General features: G+C 43.3%; 1 protein-coding gene and 1 non-coding gene across 2 annotated transcripts in view; one reads left to right on the top strand and one right to left on the bottom strand.

The window, feature by feature from the left end:
• Positions 1-15,532, bottom strand: part of UBE2L3 (ubiquitin conjugating enzyme E2 L3) — a 43,125-nt gene that overhangs the window by 11,118 nt on the left and 16,475 nt on the right. The gene's annotated exons all lie outside the window — the stretch shown is intronic.
• TRNAW-CCA (transfer RNA tryptophan (anticodon CCA)) lies at positions 3,899-3,971 on the top strand. Its single transcript has one exon. It is a non-coding gene; the product is annotated as a tRNA-Trp (tRNA).

Genomic DNA, 15,532 nt, shown 5'->3' with positions numbered 1-15,532 from the left:
GAAATCAAAGCTAACTCAGAAACAGGGTTTTCGACTGAGGACAGTGTTGTCCCTCCTGGAGAGGTTTAGAAATGCCTGAGGTTGTCCCAATGACAAAGGTGGCTACTGGCATCTAATGAACAAGAAACAGAGACAACCCTGCACAAATAATCCACCTGCACACACCAAAATGTAGTTTCCAAGGCTCTCTGAGAACTACAAATTCAATAACTTACAGACTGTTTGTGGGGCGCCTACTCTGTGTAATGCACAGTGCTAGGGACAGGAAGTGGGAGGGAAACAGATAAAGGTCTCTGCCTGAACCAGAACTCGCTGAGACGACACCCACACCACCAGTTATAAAAGCAGAATTAGCCCTCTGAGGAGCCCCAAAGAGCGGGGGGGGCTGGACCACAGCTGACCCCAACGGACTGTCCAGCCAACGGCTGCTCCCGCTGTCTCCTTGCTGGCAAAATCCCAGTTTTGTTTCCGTCCATGCTGCCCCCTCATTGTGAACCGGGGTAAATCCTGACTGGTCTACACCTGTCCCATCCAATATGGTGGCCACCAGCCCAAGTGCCTATTGTGTACTTGCAACAGGACTCTTCCGAATTTAGATGTGCTATAAGCGTAAAATACCACCTGGATTTGAGACTTTGTGCAAAAAAAAAAAAGAATAAACTAGTTAATAATTATTTATATTGATTACATGTAGAAGAATATTTTTGATATACTGTATTAAGTAAAATACTTACCAAAGTGAATTCCACCTGTTTAATTCCCTTCCTTCCTTCCTTCCTCCCTCCCTTCTTCCCTCCTTCCTTCCCTCCCTCCCTCCCTTGCTTCCTTCCTTTCTTCCTTCCTTCCATGTTAGTTCCCTGACCAGGGATCCAACCCACACCCTCCTCGGGCCTTCAGCAGTGAAAGCACGGAGTCCCAACCACTGGACCGCCGGGGAATTCCCTCATTTTCATTTTTAATGGGAGTTCTGGAAAATTTAAAAGCACGGCTGTGGCTTGCAGTATACTCTCTTTGGACAGCACAGTCCATCATGGTACTGCCCACACCTCGGCCAGTGACAGACCAGGGGTGGCCACGTGTCCTGGTTCTGGATAATGAGGAGTGAGGGGTCTGTGGTGGGCCCCTGGGATGGGCGTCTTTGTTTTTGGTCTCACCAAACTACACACAAACACACGTGTCACAGATGGAGAAGTCTGAATGGGGTTGGTGGACTGATCAGGATCCACTTCCTGGTTACAGCACTGCACTACAGTTGCACAACAGGTGAAGGCTACTGGGGAATCTCTGTTATTTCCTACAATTGCACGAAAATCTACAGTTATCTCAAAATAAAAAGAGATAACTGGAGAGAGAGAGAAAAGAAGAGACCGTCTCTTCCTTCCGGGAAACTGTGAAGCCCATGCAGGTCTGTGCTCTCCCCTCGCCGAGCCGCTGGATGGCCAGCCCAGAGCCCCTGCCCCAGGACTCTGTCAGGGGCAGCAACTTTCCCTTTTCAAAGCCACACTAAGTGGGGGGTTTCCTTACTTGCAGTCAAAAGCGACCTCACTACTATGAATTGTGAGTGGAGGGAACAGAGAGGAGGGAGTGATTCACTGAGACCAGGGAATAGAGAGCGTCAGGAAGACGCAGGTGCAGGAGGATGACCAGTTGGAAGGGGTACACACGGCTTCACGAACAGAAGAGGAGGCCTCTCTCTCTGAAAGTTAACAAGCAGGTGTTTACCTCAACAACTGTCAGCTTTGAGCAGCCCAGACCCAGGACAGGGGAGCAAAAGCTCCTCGAAAGAGGCTGGGGCCCGAGCCCAGGTGGGGGAGCCAGGGCCTGTGAGGTGCTCAAAGAACCTGTGAGACGGAATGGCCTGCACGGAGGCAAAGGCAGTTACAGCTTCTGCAATGGGATGTGATCGGTGTACCTGAGGCTCATTCCCAAAAACACTCTGCTGCGCGAGCCTCGGGGCTAGTGCAGAAGCCAGAGACACTGTGATGGCAGAGAGACTGCGTCCTCTCCCAACAGGCTGGTGAAGTGACCACCAGGGCGGTACGAGGCCTCTCCACAAAACTCAATTTCATTTTAAAAACAATTATTGACACAGCTTTGGAGATGCAAGGCCTCAGGAATACAAAGCTGACTCCCAAGTCTGTGCTTCTGAAGCCCAAAGGCAGAGAAATCCAGGGCAGTCTGACTACACACTGACAAGAGGCAGGCATTTACCAGCTCCTTTTACAAATGTGGGACAGAGGCACAGACAGAAGAAAGACACTGTCGTTGTTGAAACGTTGTCACGTGTGCATGTCTTACCTCCTCAATAAAAGGTAAAACCAGCAGCAGCACCCCTGTAAGTCCAGGGTGACAATGACATGGGTAGGGAGCAGCCCAGGCAAGAAAGGAACTCAACTGGGGATGAACACCCCCCACCAAAGAACTAAGCACTCAAATCATCAAGTTAGAAAAGAACAAAGAGGGACTTCCCTGGTGGCGCAGTGGTTAAGAATCTGCCTGCCAATGCAGGGGACATGGGTTCGAGCCCAGATCCGGTAAGATGACACCTGCCACGGAGCAACTAAGCCCATGTGCCACAACTACTGAGCCTGTGCTCTGGAGACCGTGAGCCACAACTACTGAGCCCACGCACCACAACTACTGAACCTGCGTGCCTAGAGCCCGTGTTCCTCAACGAGAAGCCACCACAATAAGAAGCCTGCGTACTGCAACAAAGAGCAGCCTACCGCTCACCGCAACTAGAGAAAGCCCACGTGCAGCAACGAAGACCCAATGCAGCCAAAAACAAATAAATTTAAAAAAAGCAAAGAGCAAACAAATACCAAGGAAAACAAAAGACAAAACATAAAAGCAGAAATTACCATAAAAGCAAAAATTAGCAAATCAGAACACAGAAAAAAGAATGAAATTTCTACTTCTTGATACATGAAGTCAGTATAACCATCTATCAAAATCCACTAAACAGGGCTTCCCTGGTGGCGCAGTGGTTGAGAGTCCGCCTGCCAATGCAGGGGCCACGGGTTCGTGCCTTGGTCCGGGAAGATCCCACATGCCGTGGAGCGGCTGGGCCCGTGAGCCACGGCCGCTGAGCCTGCGCGTCCGGAGCCTGTGCTCCGCAACGGTTGAGGCCACAGCAGTGAGAGGCCCACGTACCGCAAAAAAAAAAAAAAAAAAAAATCCACTAAACACAGAAAACACAATCCAATCTCACATATGACCACAGATGCAAGCACACTAAAGACTAGGAAATTTAATACACTGGAACATTTAAAAACAGTCCATTGTAATGAAGGGGGAATTAATCCAGAAAGCAATGAGGGGCTTAATTAACAGGCCACTTTGAAAACCCACACCACAAAACCTAATTGACAGTAATATGGCCTTTAATGAAATCCACTCATTCCTGATTAAAAGAGAAAAATTTAGGGTGTAACATCAGCAAAATGGCAAAGCAGGCAGCTCCAAACTCCCATCCTTCCATAGAAACAAACAAACAAAATACTGCAGAAACCATCGGAACCAACTTTGTCAGAACTCTGGAAAACAGTCAAAGGTTTACAGCAACCTTTGGCTGTGAATGCAGAAACAAGAAAAAGGCAACTAAAACACAGTAGGAAAGCTTTGTGTCGACTTTACTTGCCCTTAGCCTGGCCGCTCCCTGGCTGGGCGACAGGCATCTTGAAGATGGGTGAATGATGGCCACCTCTGACTACCACGTGGGACCCACGCCCTCCATTCCAGAGAAGCAGAGCAGACCTTATTCACAAATTACTGTCTGTCTGTTCTAACCAGTCCAGGGCTACCCGGAGGGCTGACACAGGTGCTCTGTTTTGCCTCGCTCAGAACCCACAGAGCATGGGAAAAGCATAGGAACTGCTCAAGAAGACTGTAGGGGACTTCCCTGATGGTCCAGTGGTTAAGACTCAGCACTCCAAATGCAGGGGGCCCAGGTTCGATCCCTGGTCAGGGAACTAGATCCCGCACGCTGCAACTAAAGATCCTGTATGCTGCAACAAAGATCCCATTTGCTACAACTAAGACCCGGAGCAGCCAAATAAATAAATAAATAAAAGACTGTAAGGCCATGAAAAACTCACAGCTGCCTACAGCAAAGGATGGCAGGTGAGACACAACAGATTGCATAAAGCCAAGGAGGTAAAGCCACAGAGAAACCCAGGGATATCAGGGCATTCAGAAGCACCCAGGTACACTGCGGAGCTGAGAAAGTCACACATATGCCTAGGACAGGATACATGCTAAGAAAAGAACTGAGAAGATCTGAAGCTTTCACCACCAGCTAACCATAGGCTCAAGGAAAGCAGGAAGTGAAGAAGGCAGAAATGTAACTGGCCTGGCTACATGTTCAAGAAGTACCCTAGCACAGAACCAATCTGCAAAGACTGAGAGACTTTTTTTAAGCTCCTGGCATTCAAGGAAATTTCAGTCAAAACACTGGTGGAACACAAGAGAAGAAGTGCTGTTTTAACACTCAAAAACAGCAAATCCTGCAGGGAGGGGGAGAATCTGATTTCCGCATTATAATATTCAAATGTCCAATTTTCAACAGCAACAACAAAATCACAAAGCATACAAAGAAACAGAAAAGTATGGCCCGTTTCAAGGAAAAAAAAAAAAACTGACAAAAACTATCTCTGAGTAAGCCCAGACATTAGACTTACCAGACAAATTATTAAAATCAACTGTCTTAAAAATGCTCAAAGAGGGAATTCCCTGGCAGTCCAGTGATTGGAACTCAGCACTTTCACTGCCATGGGCCCGGATTTGATCCCTGGTTGGGGAACTAAGATCCTGCAAGCTGTGTGGCCAAAAAACCCAAAAAAACCCCAAAAACAGTGCTCAAAGAGGTAAAAAAAATCATGGGCAAAAAACTAAACAAAACCAGGGACTTCCTTGGTGGTCCAGTGATAAAGAATCTGCCTTCCAATGCAGGGGATGTGGGTTCGATCCCTGGTTGGGGAACTAAGATCCCACATGCCGTGGGGCAACTAAGCCCGCACACAACTCCTGAGCCCACAAGCCTCAACTAGAGAGCCCGAGTGCTGCAAACTACAGAGCCCATGCACTACAACTAGAGAAGAGAAAACCCACACACCACAACTAGAGAGAAGCCCACTTACCACAACGAAGAGCCAGCACGCCACAACTAAGACCCGATACAGCCAAAAAAAAAAAAAAAACAAACAAAAAACTGAACAAAGCCAGGAAAATAATGTCTAAACAAAATGAGAACACCAATAAAGACACAGAAATTATAGAAAGGGACTCAACAAAAATTCTGGAGAATAATACAATAACTGAAATGAAAAACTCACTAGAGCAATTCAGTAGTAGACTTGAGCAAGCAAAAGGAGTCAGCAAACTTGAAGTTAGGATAATTCAAATTATCCCATCTAAGGAGCAGAAAAATGAAGAAAAGTGAACAGAGCGTAGGGACATATGGGACATCACCTAGCACACCAACACACATATTATGGGGGCCCACAAATGGATAAGGAGAAAAGGGGTAGAAAGAATATTTAAAAAAATAATGACCCCAAACATTCAAAATTCCATACAAGATATGAATCTACGCATCCAAGAAGCTCAATGAACTGCAAGCAGGATCAACTCAGAGAGATCATACCAAGATAGTCAAATCATCAAAGGACAAAGAGATAATCTTGAAAGCAGCAAGAGAAGTAACTTGAAAGCAGCAACAACTGATTTCTAACCAGAAACCATGGAGGCCAGAAGGCAGTGGGAGGACACATTCAAGGTGCTAAAAGGAAAAGACTGTCAGCAAAAACTATCCTTCAAAAATGAAGGTGAGGGCTTCCCTGGTGGCGCAGTGGTTGAGAGTCCGCCTGCCGATGCAGGCGACACAGGTTCATGCCCCGGTCCTGGAAGATCCCACATGCCGTGAAGCGGCTAGGCCCGTGAGCCATGGCCACTGAGCCTGCGCGTCTGGAGCCCGTGCTCCGCAATGGGAGAGGCCACAATAGCGAGAGGTCCGCGTACCACAAAAAAAAAAAAAAAAAATGAAGGCGAGGGACTTCCCTGGCAGTGCAGTGGTTAAGAATCCGCCTGTCAATGCAGGGGACACATGTTTGAGCCCTGGTCTGGGAAGATCCCACATGCCTCAGAGCAACTAAGTCTGTATGCCACAACTACTGAGCCTGCGCTCTAGAGCCCGCAAGCCACAACTACTGAGCCCATGTGCCACAACTACTAAAGCCTGTGCACCTAGAGCCCTGCTCCACAACAAGAGAAGCCACCACAATGAGGAGCCCTAGCACCACAACGAGGAGTAGCCCCCCACTCAATGCAACTAGAGAAAGCCCATGTGGAGCATCGAAGACCCAATGCAGCCAAAAATAAGTAAATAAATGAATAATTTTTAAAAAGAAAGAAGAATGTGAGGGACTTCCCTGGTGGTACAGTGGTTAAGACTCCACACTCCCACTGCAGGGGGAGCGGGTTCGAGCCCTGGTCAAGGAACCAAGATCCCACATGCTGTGTGGCATGGCCAGAAAAAATTAAAAAATAATAAAAAAATTTTTTAAATGAAGGCAAAATTAAGATATTCCCAGATAAAAAAATCTAAAAGAGAAAGAGGGAATGAATTCATCACGAGTAGATGTTCTGTAAAGGAAATACAAAAGGGAGTCTTCAGGCTAAACAAAAAGATACTAGACAGTAACTTGAAGCCATAAAAAGAAATAAAGAAAAATGGTTAAGAAACTATACAAGATAATATAAAACCCAACATTATTGGTTATTATACTTTGGGTTTGTAACTTCTCTTTGTGACAGTAACAATATGAGGGGTTGGGTAATGGAAATATACGGGACCAGAGTGTTTGTAACTACTGAAATTAAGTTGGTATTATTCAAACTAGGTTGTTAAAAGATTAAGATGTCAATTGTAATCCCCAAGACAGGCATACAGAAAAGAAAAGAAGAATGGAATCAAAATAATATGCTACAAAAAAATCAACTAAATACCCAAAAAAGGCAATAATGGAAGAATTTAGGAACAAAATGCATACATGACATCCAGAAAACAAACAGATAACAGAAGCAAATACTTTCTTATCAGCAATTACTTGAAATGTGAATGGAATAAACTCTCCACTTAAAAGATGGAAATTGCCAGAATGGATAAGAAAACACAATCCACCCATATGCTGCCTATAAGAGATTCACTTTACATACAAAGACACAAAGAGGTTAGAAGTAAATGACGGAAAAAGTACAAGACACAAAGGACATTATATATTGGTAAAAGGTTCAATCCATCAAGAAGATATGACAATTATACACCTATATGCAACTAACAAATTATGAACCAAAACACATGAAGCAAAAATTGATGGCACTGAAGGGAGAAATATGTTATAAAGTAATAGTTGGAGATTTCAATACCCCACTTTCAATAACAGAACAAGACAGAAGATCAACAAATATCTTTCTGACCACTATGGAATACAACTAGAAATCAATAATGGAAGGAAAGCTGGAAAACTCACAAGTATGAGGAAATTAAACACAAACAACCAACTGGTCAAAAAGGAAATCACATGGAAAATTAGAAAATACCTTGAGATGATAAACACAAGACATCAAAACTTAAGGATGCAGCAAAAGTAGTGCCCAGAGAAAAATTTACAGCTGTAAATGCCTACAACAAAAAAAGAAGGATCTCAAATCAATAATCTAACTGAATACCTTAAAAAATGAGAAGAGAACAAACTGAACCCAAAACCAGAAGAAAGAAGTAAGTAATAACAATTACAGAGGAGATAAACAGTGCAGGAAAAAAATAGAGAAAAAAAAATTCAATGAAAACAAGTTGGTTCTTTGAAGAGATCAACAAAAGTGACAAACTTTTAGCTAGAGTAAGGAAAAAAGAGAGGAAATCCATATTACTAAAATCAGAAATGAAAGTGGGAACATTACATTTATTATAGAAATGAAAGGGATTACAAGAGAATACTATGAACAGTTGTACACCAAAAAATTGGATAACCTAGATGAAATGGACAAATTCATAGAAACACACAACCTACCAAAACTGAATTGAGAACAAATCTAAATAGACCTATAAGTAGTAAAGAAACTGAATCAGTAATCCAGTAATCAAAATCCTGTCAACAAAGTAAAAGTTCTGAATTGGATGGCTTTTCTTGGTGAATTCTACCAAACATTAAAAAAATTAACACCAATCATTCTTGAACTCTTCCAAAAAACTGAAGAGGTGGGAACACTTTCTAACTCATTCTGCAAGTCTAGCATAACCCTGATATCAGAGTCAAAGACACTATTAGAAAAGTATATGAATTTTGATGCAAAAATCCTCAACAAAATACTAACAAACTGAAATTCAGCAGCATATTAAAAGGATCATACACCATGACCAAGTAGGATTTATCCCAGGTATGCAAGGATAGTTCAACATACAAAAATCAATCAATCAACAAACACACCATGTGTGTGCAGAATAGAAAAGAATAGAATGAAGGAGGAAAAAAAGATCATCTCAATTGATGCAGAAAAGTATCTGACAAAATCTAATACACTTTTGTGATGAAAACACTCAATAAACTAGGAATAGAAAGAAATTTCAACATGAAAAAAGCCTACAGCCAACATGAAAAACCTACAGCCAACGTCACATTGAATGGTGAAAGTCTGAAAGCTTTTCTCCTAAAATTAGTAACAAGACAAGGATGCCGACATTTTTTATTTTTTGGCTGCACTACACAGCTTGCGGGATTTTAGCTCCCCAACCAAGGATCAAACTTGGACCCCGGTAGTGAAAGCCCCGAGTCCTAATCACTGGACTGCCACCAGGGAATTCCCAAGGATGCCCACTTTTTTTTTTTTTTGGCTGCGTCAGGTCTTAGTTGTGGCACGCAGGATCTTTTGTTGCAGCGCGTGGGCTCTTTAGTTTGTAGCACGCAGGCTCTCTAGTCGAGGTGCATGGGCTCAGTAGTTGTGACACACAGGTTTAGCTGCCCCGCGGCATGTGGGATCTTAGTTCCCCGACCAGGGATCGAACCTGCGTCCCCTGCATTGGAAGGCAGATTCTTTACCACTGGACCACCAGGGAAGTCCCAAGGATGCCTACTTTTGCCACTTATAGTCAATACAATATTTGGTAGTTCTAGCCAGGGCAATCAGGCAAGAAAAAGAAATAAAAGGCATCCAGATTGGAAAGGGAGAAACAAAACTACCTCTATTCAGAGATGAACTGATCTCATACATAGAAAACTAAAGATTACTCATACACAAACTGTTAGAAAAAATGAATTTAGCAACGTTCCTGGATACAAAATCAACACGCCAATATCAGTTACATTTCTGTACACTAACAGTGAACAACAATGAATCCGAAAAGGAAATTAAGGAAACAATTCCACTTACAGTAACACTGAAAAGAGTAAAATACCTAGGAATAAATTTAACCAAGGTGGCTGTTACAGACTGAATGTTTGTGTCCCCTCCGAATTCTTATACTGAAGCCCTAACTCCAGTGTGGCTAGAGAGCAAGGAAGTAATTAAGGTTAAATGATGTCACAGGGTAGAGTCCTGATCTGACAGCATTAGTATCCTAAAAAGAAGAGAGCTCCCAGGACTCCCTTGGTGGTCCAGTGGTTAAGACTCCATGCTTTCACTGCTGAGGGGACAGGTTCAATCCCCGGTCGGGGGGACTAAGATCCTGCAGGCTGCGTGTTGCGGCCAAAATAAAAAAAAGAGAGCACCCTTGCTCTCTCTCCCTGTGCACTGAGAAAAGGCCACATGAGGACACAACAAGAAGGCTATGGAAGAGTCCTCATCAGAAACCAACCGAATTTTTTAAATGTTTGGTAGAATTCACCAAGAAAAGTCATCCAATTCAGAACTTTACTTTGTTGGGAGGTTTTTGATTATTGATTACTGCCAGACCTGGAGACCTTCTGGCCTCCAGAACTGTGAGAAAATTGAATTCTGTTGTTTCAAGTGACCCAGGCTATGATTTTGTTTCGGTTTTGTTTTTTCATCCTGAGCTGAAAAATACAGAGGTGTAAAAGTTGTACACCAAAAATTACAAAACACTGCTGAAAGAAGTTAAAGAAAACCTAAATAAATGGAAAGACATCTTGGGTTCCTGGACTGCAAGTCTTGCTTTTGTAAAGATGACAATACTGCCCAAAGTGATCTAAAGATTCAATATAATCTCTTTCAAAACCTCAATAATTTTTTTTTCAAATGGAAAAACCCATCCTAAAATTCATATGGGATCTAAAGGTGTTACTGAACCAAACTTAGGTCTGTTTGCCCATACTCAGTAAAACCAATCTATTGACACTGAGTTGTGGTGAAGGAAAGTGCAGGGTGCCAAGCAAGGAGTCCAGGGCAGCTAGTGCTCAAAATACCCAAACTCCCCAATGGGTTTCAGGAAAGCATTTTTAAAGGTCAGGTGAGGGAGGGAAGTCCCAGGGTATGTAATCAGCTTGTGCACAATTCTGATTGGTTGATGGTGAGGTAACAGGGTAGTGTCACAGGGGTTAACATTATCAATCCTTAGGCGCCAGTAGGTCTGGGAGCTACCTACTCATGGTCATCAAGTAGTTAATTTCTTCCATTTGGTGGTGGTTTTAGCAACTGTAAAACAACTCAAGAAATGTGCATCAGATACTTTTATCTATGTACTTCAGGGAGGAGCTAAAGCAGAGGATATGGGGTAGGGGTCTGCTCCGGGAAGGCCCCATAGGGTTCTGCCCAGTTACACAGGGGCCCTGGATAGTCAAAACAATCTTGAAAAAGATCACAGTTGGAGAACTCACATTTCCTGATTTCAAAAACTTACTACAAAGCTACAGTAATCAAAACAGTGTGGTACTGGCATAAGGACAGACATTCAGACCAACAGAACAGAATTGAGGGACATCCCTGGTGGCGCAGTGGGATAAGACTCCATGTTCCCAATGCAGGGGGCCCGGGTTTGACCTCTGGTCAGGGAACTAGATACCACATGCATGCCACAACTAAAGAGCCCATGAGCCACAACTAAGGAGCCCTGGAGCCGCAACTAAGGAGCCCACCTGCCTCAACTAAAGGAGCCCTCGTGCCGCAACTAAGGAGCCTGCGAGCTGCAACTAAGGAGCCCACCTGCCGCAACTAAGACCCAGTGCAACCAAATAAATAAATATAAAAAGGAACAGAATTGAGAGTCCAGAATTAAACCCTCACATATATGTTCCATTATTTTTTTTATTTTTATTGGAGTATAGTTGACTTACAATGTTGTGTTAGTTTCTGCTGTACAGCAAAATGAATCAGTTATATGTATATCCACTCTTTTTTAGATTCTTTCCCCATACAGGCCATTACAGAGTACTGAGTAGAGTTCCCTGTGCTACACTGTAGGTCCTTATTAGTTTTCTAGCTCTATTAATTTTTGACAAGGATGCCAGAATCATTCAATGGGAAAAAGCAGTCTTTTCGACAAATGGTCCTGGGAAAATTGTACATCTACATGCAACAGAATGAAGTTGGACCCTTACCCTATACCATTTTAAAAAACTCAAAATGGAACAAAGAGCTAAGTTCAAGAGTTAACACTAAAAATTCTCAGAAGAAAACATAGGGCAAAACCTGCATGACCTTTGGCAATGGTTTCTCAAATATGACACTGAAAGCACAGGCAACAATAGAAAAAATAGGTAAAATGGACTTCATGAATATTAAAAACTTTGTGCATCAAAGGACACAGTCAAGAGAGTAAAAAGACAATCGAGTGGGAGAAAATATCTGCAAATTATATATCTAGTAAGGGTTTAATATGTAGAATATATAACGAACTCCTTTAACTCAAAGACAAAGAGACAAAAAACCCAACTCAGAATGTGTATAGCAGCTTTATTCAGAACTGCCAAAATCTGGAAGCAATCAAAATGTCCTTCAGGAGGTGACTGGATAAACAAACTGTGTACATTCAGACAACAGAATATTATTTGGTGCTAAAAAGAAATGAGCTATCAAAACACAACGAAATCTTAATTGCACATTACTAAACGAAAGAAGCCAATGTGAAAAGCTGCTGTATGATTCCAACCGTACGACAGTCTTGAACGTCCAAACTATGAAGACAGTTAAAAAAAAAAATCAGTACTTGCCAGGAGTGGGGAAGGATTGAACAGACAGAGCACATAGGATCTGAGGCAGTGAAACTACTCTATATGATACTCTAATGGTGGATACATGTCATTATACATTGTTCAAACTCACGGAATGTACACCAAGAGTGACTCCGATGTAAACTGTGCCCTTTAGGTGATTATGGCGTGCCAACGTTAGGTGATTATGGTGTGCCAACATAGGTTCATCAGTTATAACAAATGCCCGGCTCTGGTGGGGGATGTTGATAATGGGGGAGACTATGTGGGGGAGGGGGGAAGGGGTATACCTGAAATATCTGTCCTTCCTCTTAGTTTTGCTGCAAACCTAACACTGCTCTTAAAAAAAAAAGTCTTTAAGGGATTTCCCTGGTGGTGCAGTGGTTAAGAATCCACCTGCCAATGCAGGGTACATGGGTTCGAGCCCTCCAGGAAGATCCCACATGCCACAGAGCAACTAAGCCCATGCGCCACAACTACGGAGCCTGTGCTCTAGAGCCTGCGAGCCACAACTACTGAGGCTGTGTGCCACAACCACTGAAGCCCACGCGCCTAGAGCCTATGCTCCACAACAAAGAGAAGCCACCACAATGAGAAGCTCGCGCACTGCAATGAAGAGTAGCCCCCGCTCTCCATAACTAGAGAAAGCCCGTGAGCAGCAATGAAGACCCAATGCAGCCAAAAATAAATACATAAATAAAATGTTTTTAAAAGGAGGGGGGGTTAAAGAACTTTAGACATTCCCCCAAAGATATACAAATGGCCAATAAAAACGTGAAACAATGCTCAACATCCTTAATCATGAGGAAAATGCAAATCGAAACCACCACTGAGATTCCAATTCACATCTACTAGAATGGTTATAACTTTAAAAAAAAAAAAAAAAGGAAAATAATTGTTGGTGAGGATGTGGAAAAACTGGAATACTTGTGCACTGCTGGTGGGAATGTAAGATGGTACAGCCACTGCAGAAATCAGTCTGGCAGTTCCTCAAAGAGTTAAACACAGAGTTACCATGTGATCCAGCAATTCCACTTCTACATATTACCCCGAAAAACTGAAGATGGGACTCAGGCAGATACCTGCATACCAACGCTCACAGCAGCATCACCCACAACAGCCAAAGGTGCAAATGACCCCAGCGCCCATCAACAGATGGATAAACAAAAGGAGGTGTACACTGGGACATCCCTGGTGGTCCAGGGGTTAAGACTTCACACTCCCACTGCAGGGTGCACGGGTTCGATCCCTGAACAGGAAACTAAGATCCTGCATGCTGCAAGGTGAGGCCAAAAAAAAAAAAAAAAAAAAAGGTGGTGTAGACATATAAAAGAAAATTATTTATCCATAAAAACGATGTTCTGATACATGGTATGATGTACATGAACCTTGAAAAAATTATGCTGAGTGAAATAAGCCAGATAAAAAAGGATAATTTTTTTTTTTTTTTTTGGTGGTACGCGGGCCTCTCACTGTTGTGGCCACCCCATTGCAGCTCCAGACGCACAGGCTCAGCTGCCATGGCTCAAGGGCCTAGCCGCTCCACGGCACGTGGGATCTTCCCGGACCGGGGCACGAACCCATGTCCCCTGCATCGGCAGGCGGACTCTCAACCACTGCGCCACCAGGGAAGCCCAGGACAAACTTTATATGATTCATTTATGTGAAATATCTACAATAAGCAAATTCATTGACATAGAGAGTAGATTAGGGAGTACTAGGGGTTGTGGGGTAGGAGAGCAGAGTGTTATTACTTCATGGCTATAGAATTTCTGTTTGAGTGATAAGTTTTGGAAATACAGTGATGATGGCTGCAAAACATTTTGACTGTAATTAATGTCACTGAATTGTACACTTAAAAAGTTCTGTAATGGCAAATTTTATGTCATATATATTTTACCACAATAAAAAAAAATTGATGAAGCAAAATTTTTAAATTTTTTAAAAGAGAAACTTTAAAATTAGGAATTTTGAATAAACAAAATTTAAAAGAAAACACTAAGCTGAAAATTATTTGTCCCAGACACAAAGGATTAATACACAGAATTCCTGCAATTTGACAAACATACTAAAACCTTATTAGATAATAGACTGTAGAGACATAAACAGTCAATAAATAAGTGAAAAAACCTTCAACTGCAAAAACAAAATTTTAAATACAAATTACTATGGTCCGAATGTTTGTGTCCCTCCAAATTCCTATGTCAAAACCTACTGCCCTGGACTTCCCTGGTGGCACACTGGCTAAGAGTCCGCCTGCCAATGCAGGGGACACGGGTTCAAGCCCTGGTCAGGGAAGATCCCACGTGCCACAAAGCAGCTAAGCCCGTGAGCCACAAATACTGAAGCCAGCACACCTAGAGCCCATGCTCCACAACAAGAGAAGGCACCACAACGAGAAGCCCACACACCACAACAAAGAGTAGCCCCCACTCACCACAACCAGAGAAAGCCTGTGTGCAGCAACGAAGACCCAACACAGCCAGAAAAGCAAAAACAAAAACCTACCCCCCCCAAGGTGATGGTGTGGGGAGGTGGGGCCTCTGGAAGGGGATTAGACCACCAAGGCAGAGCCCTCACGAATGGGACTGGTGCCCCTTCTGCCAAGCGAGCAACAGCCTGTGACTTGTGAGAAGAGGGTCCTCACCCAACTAGCACTGATCTCAGACCTACAGCTCCCAGGACTGTGAGAAATAAATTTCTGTTGCTTATAAGCTCAGCTATCTAGTATTTTGTTATACAACAGCCCAAATGGGACAAAGACACAAATCAAGCTGAGAACTTTTGCACCTATCAAACTGACAAGAATTTCTTCCTGCGTGTTGTTTCATGGACCCTCTGTTAGGGCAAACAGCGTTCCAGAGAGCCCCCGAGTGAGACTAAGCATTTAACATGTGCACTTACTGAACTTTTACAACAGCCAGAAGGGAAGCGCTCCTTTTAGAGGTGAGGACGCTGGGACTAACTGTGTAGCTGGCCCAAGATCACCACCCCTCCAGTCAGAGGCAGGGCTGGGGCTCTCCCCTTGGGCAGCGGGACCCCACAGCCTGGGTGCTGAAGCATGTGCCGCTCAGAACCCCCTTTAAAAATGCTCAGCAACCTCCACAACAGCCAAGGACACGTGTGGGCACTTGTGGGCACTTGTGCAGACAGTACCTGTAGGAGTATAAACTAGCACAACCTTTCTGGAAAATAATTTGACAACATATATAGCCCTAAAGATGGTTTTTCCTTAAATATAGTACAACCCTGATCCTAATGGAATATATAATACAGAATACTGTATCTTAAGATCAGAATCTAAAATAAAGATGACTATATTGTACACCTATAACTTATAAAACATGGGCTATTGGATAGTTACTAAAACT

The sequence above is a fragment of the Phocoena phocoena genome, chromosome 13 (genome assembly GCF_963924675.1).
Source record: "Phocoena phocoena chromosome 13, mPhoPho1.1, whole genome shotgun sequence".
NCBI lineage: Eukaryota > Metazoa > Chordata > Mammalia > Artiodactyla > Phocoenidae > Phocoena > Phocoena phocoena.
The sequence above is the reverse complement of the archived record's forward strand: the minus strand, read 5'-3'. Positions and strand labels throughout refer to the sequence as shown.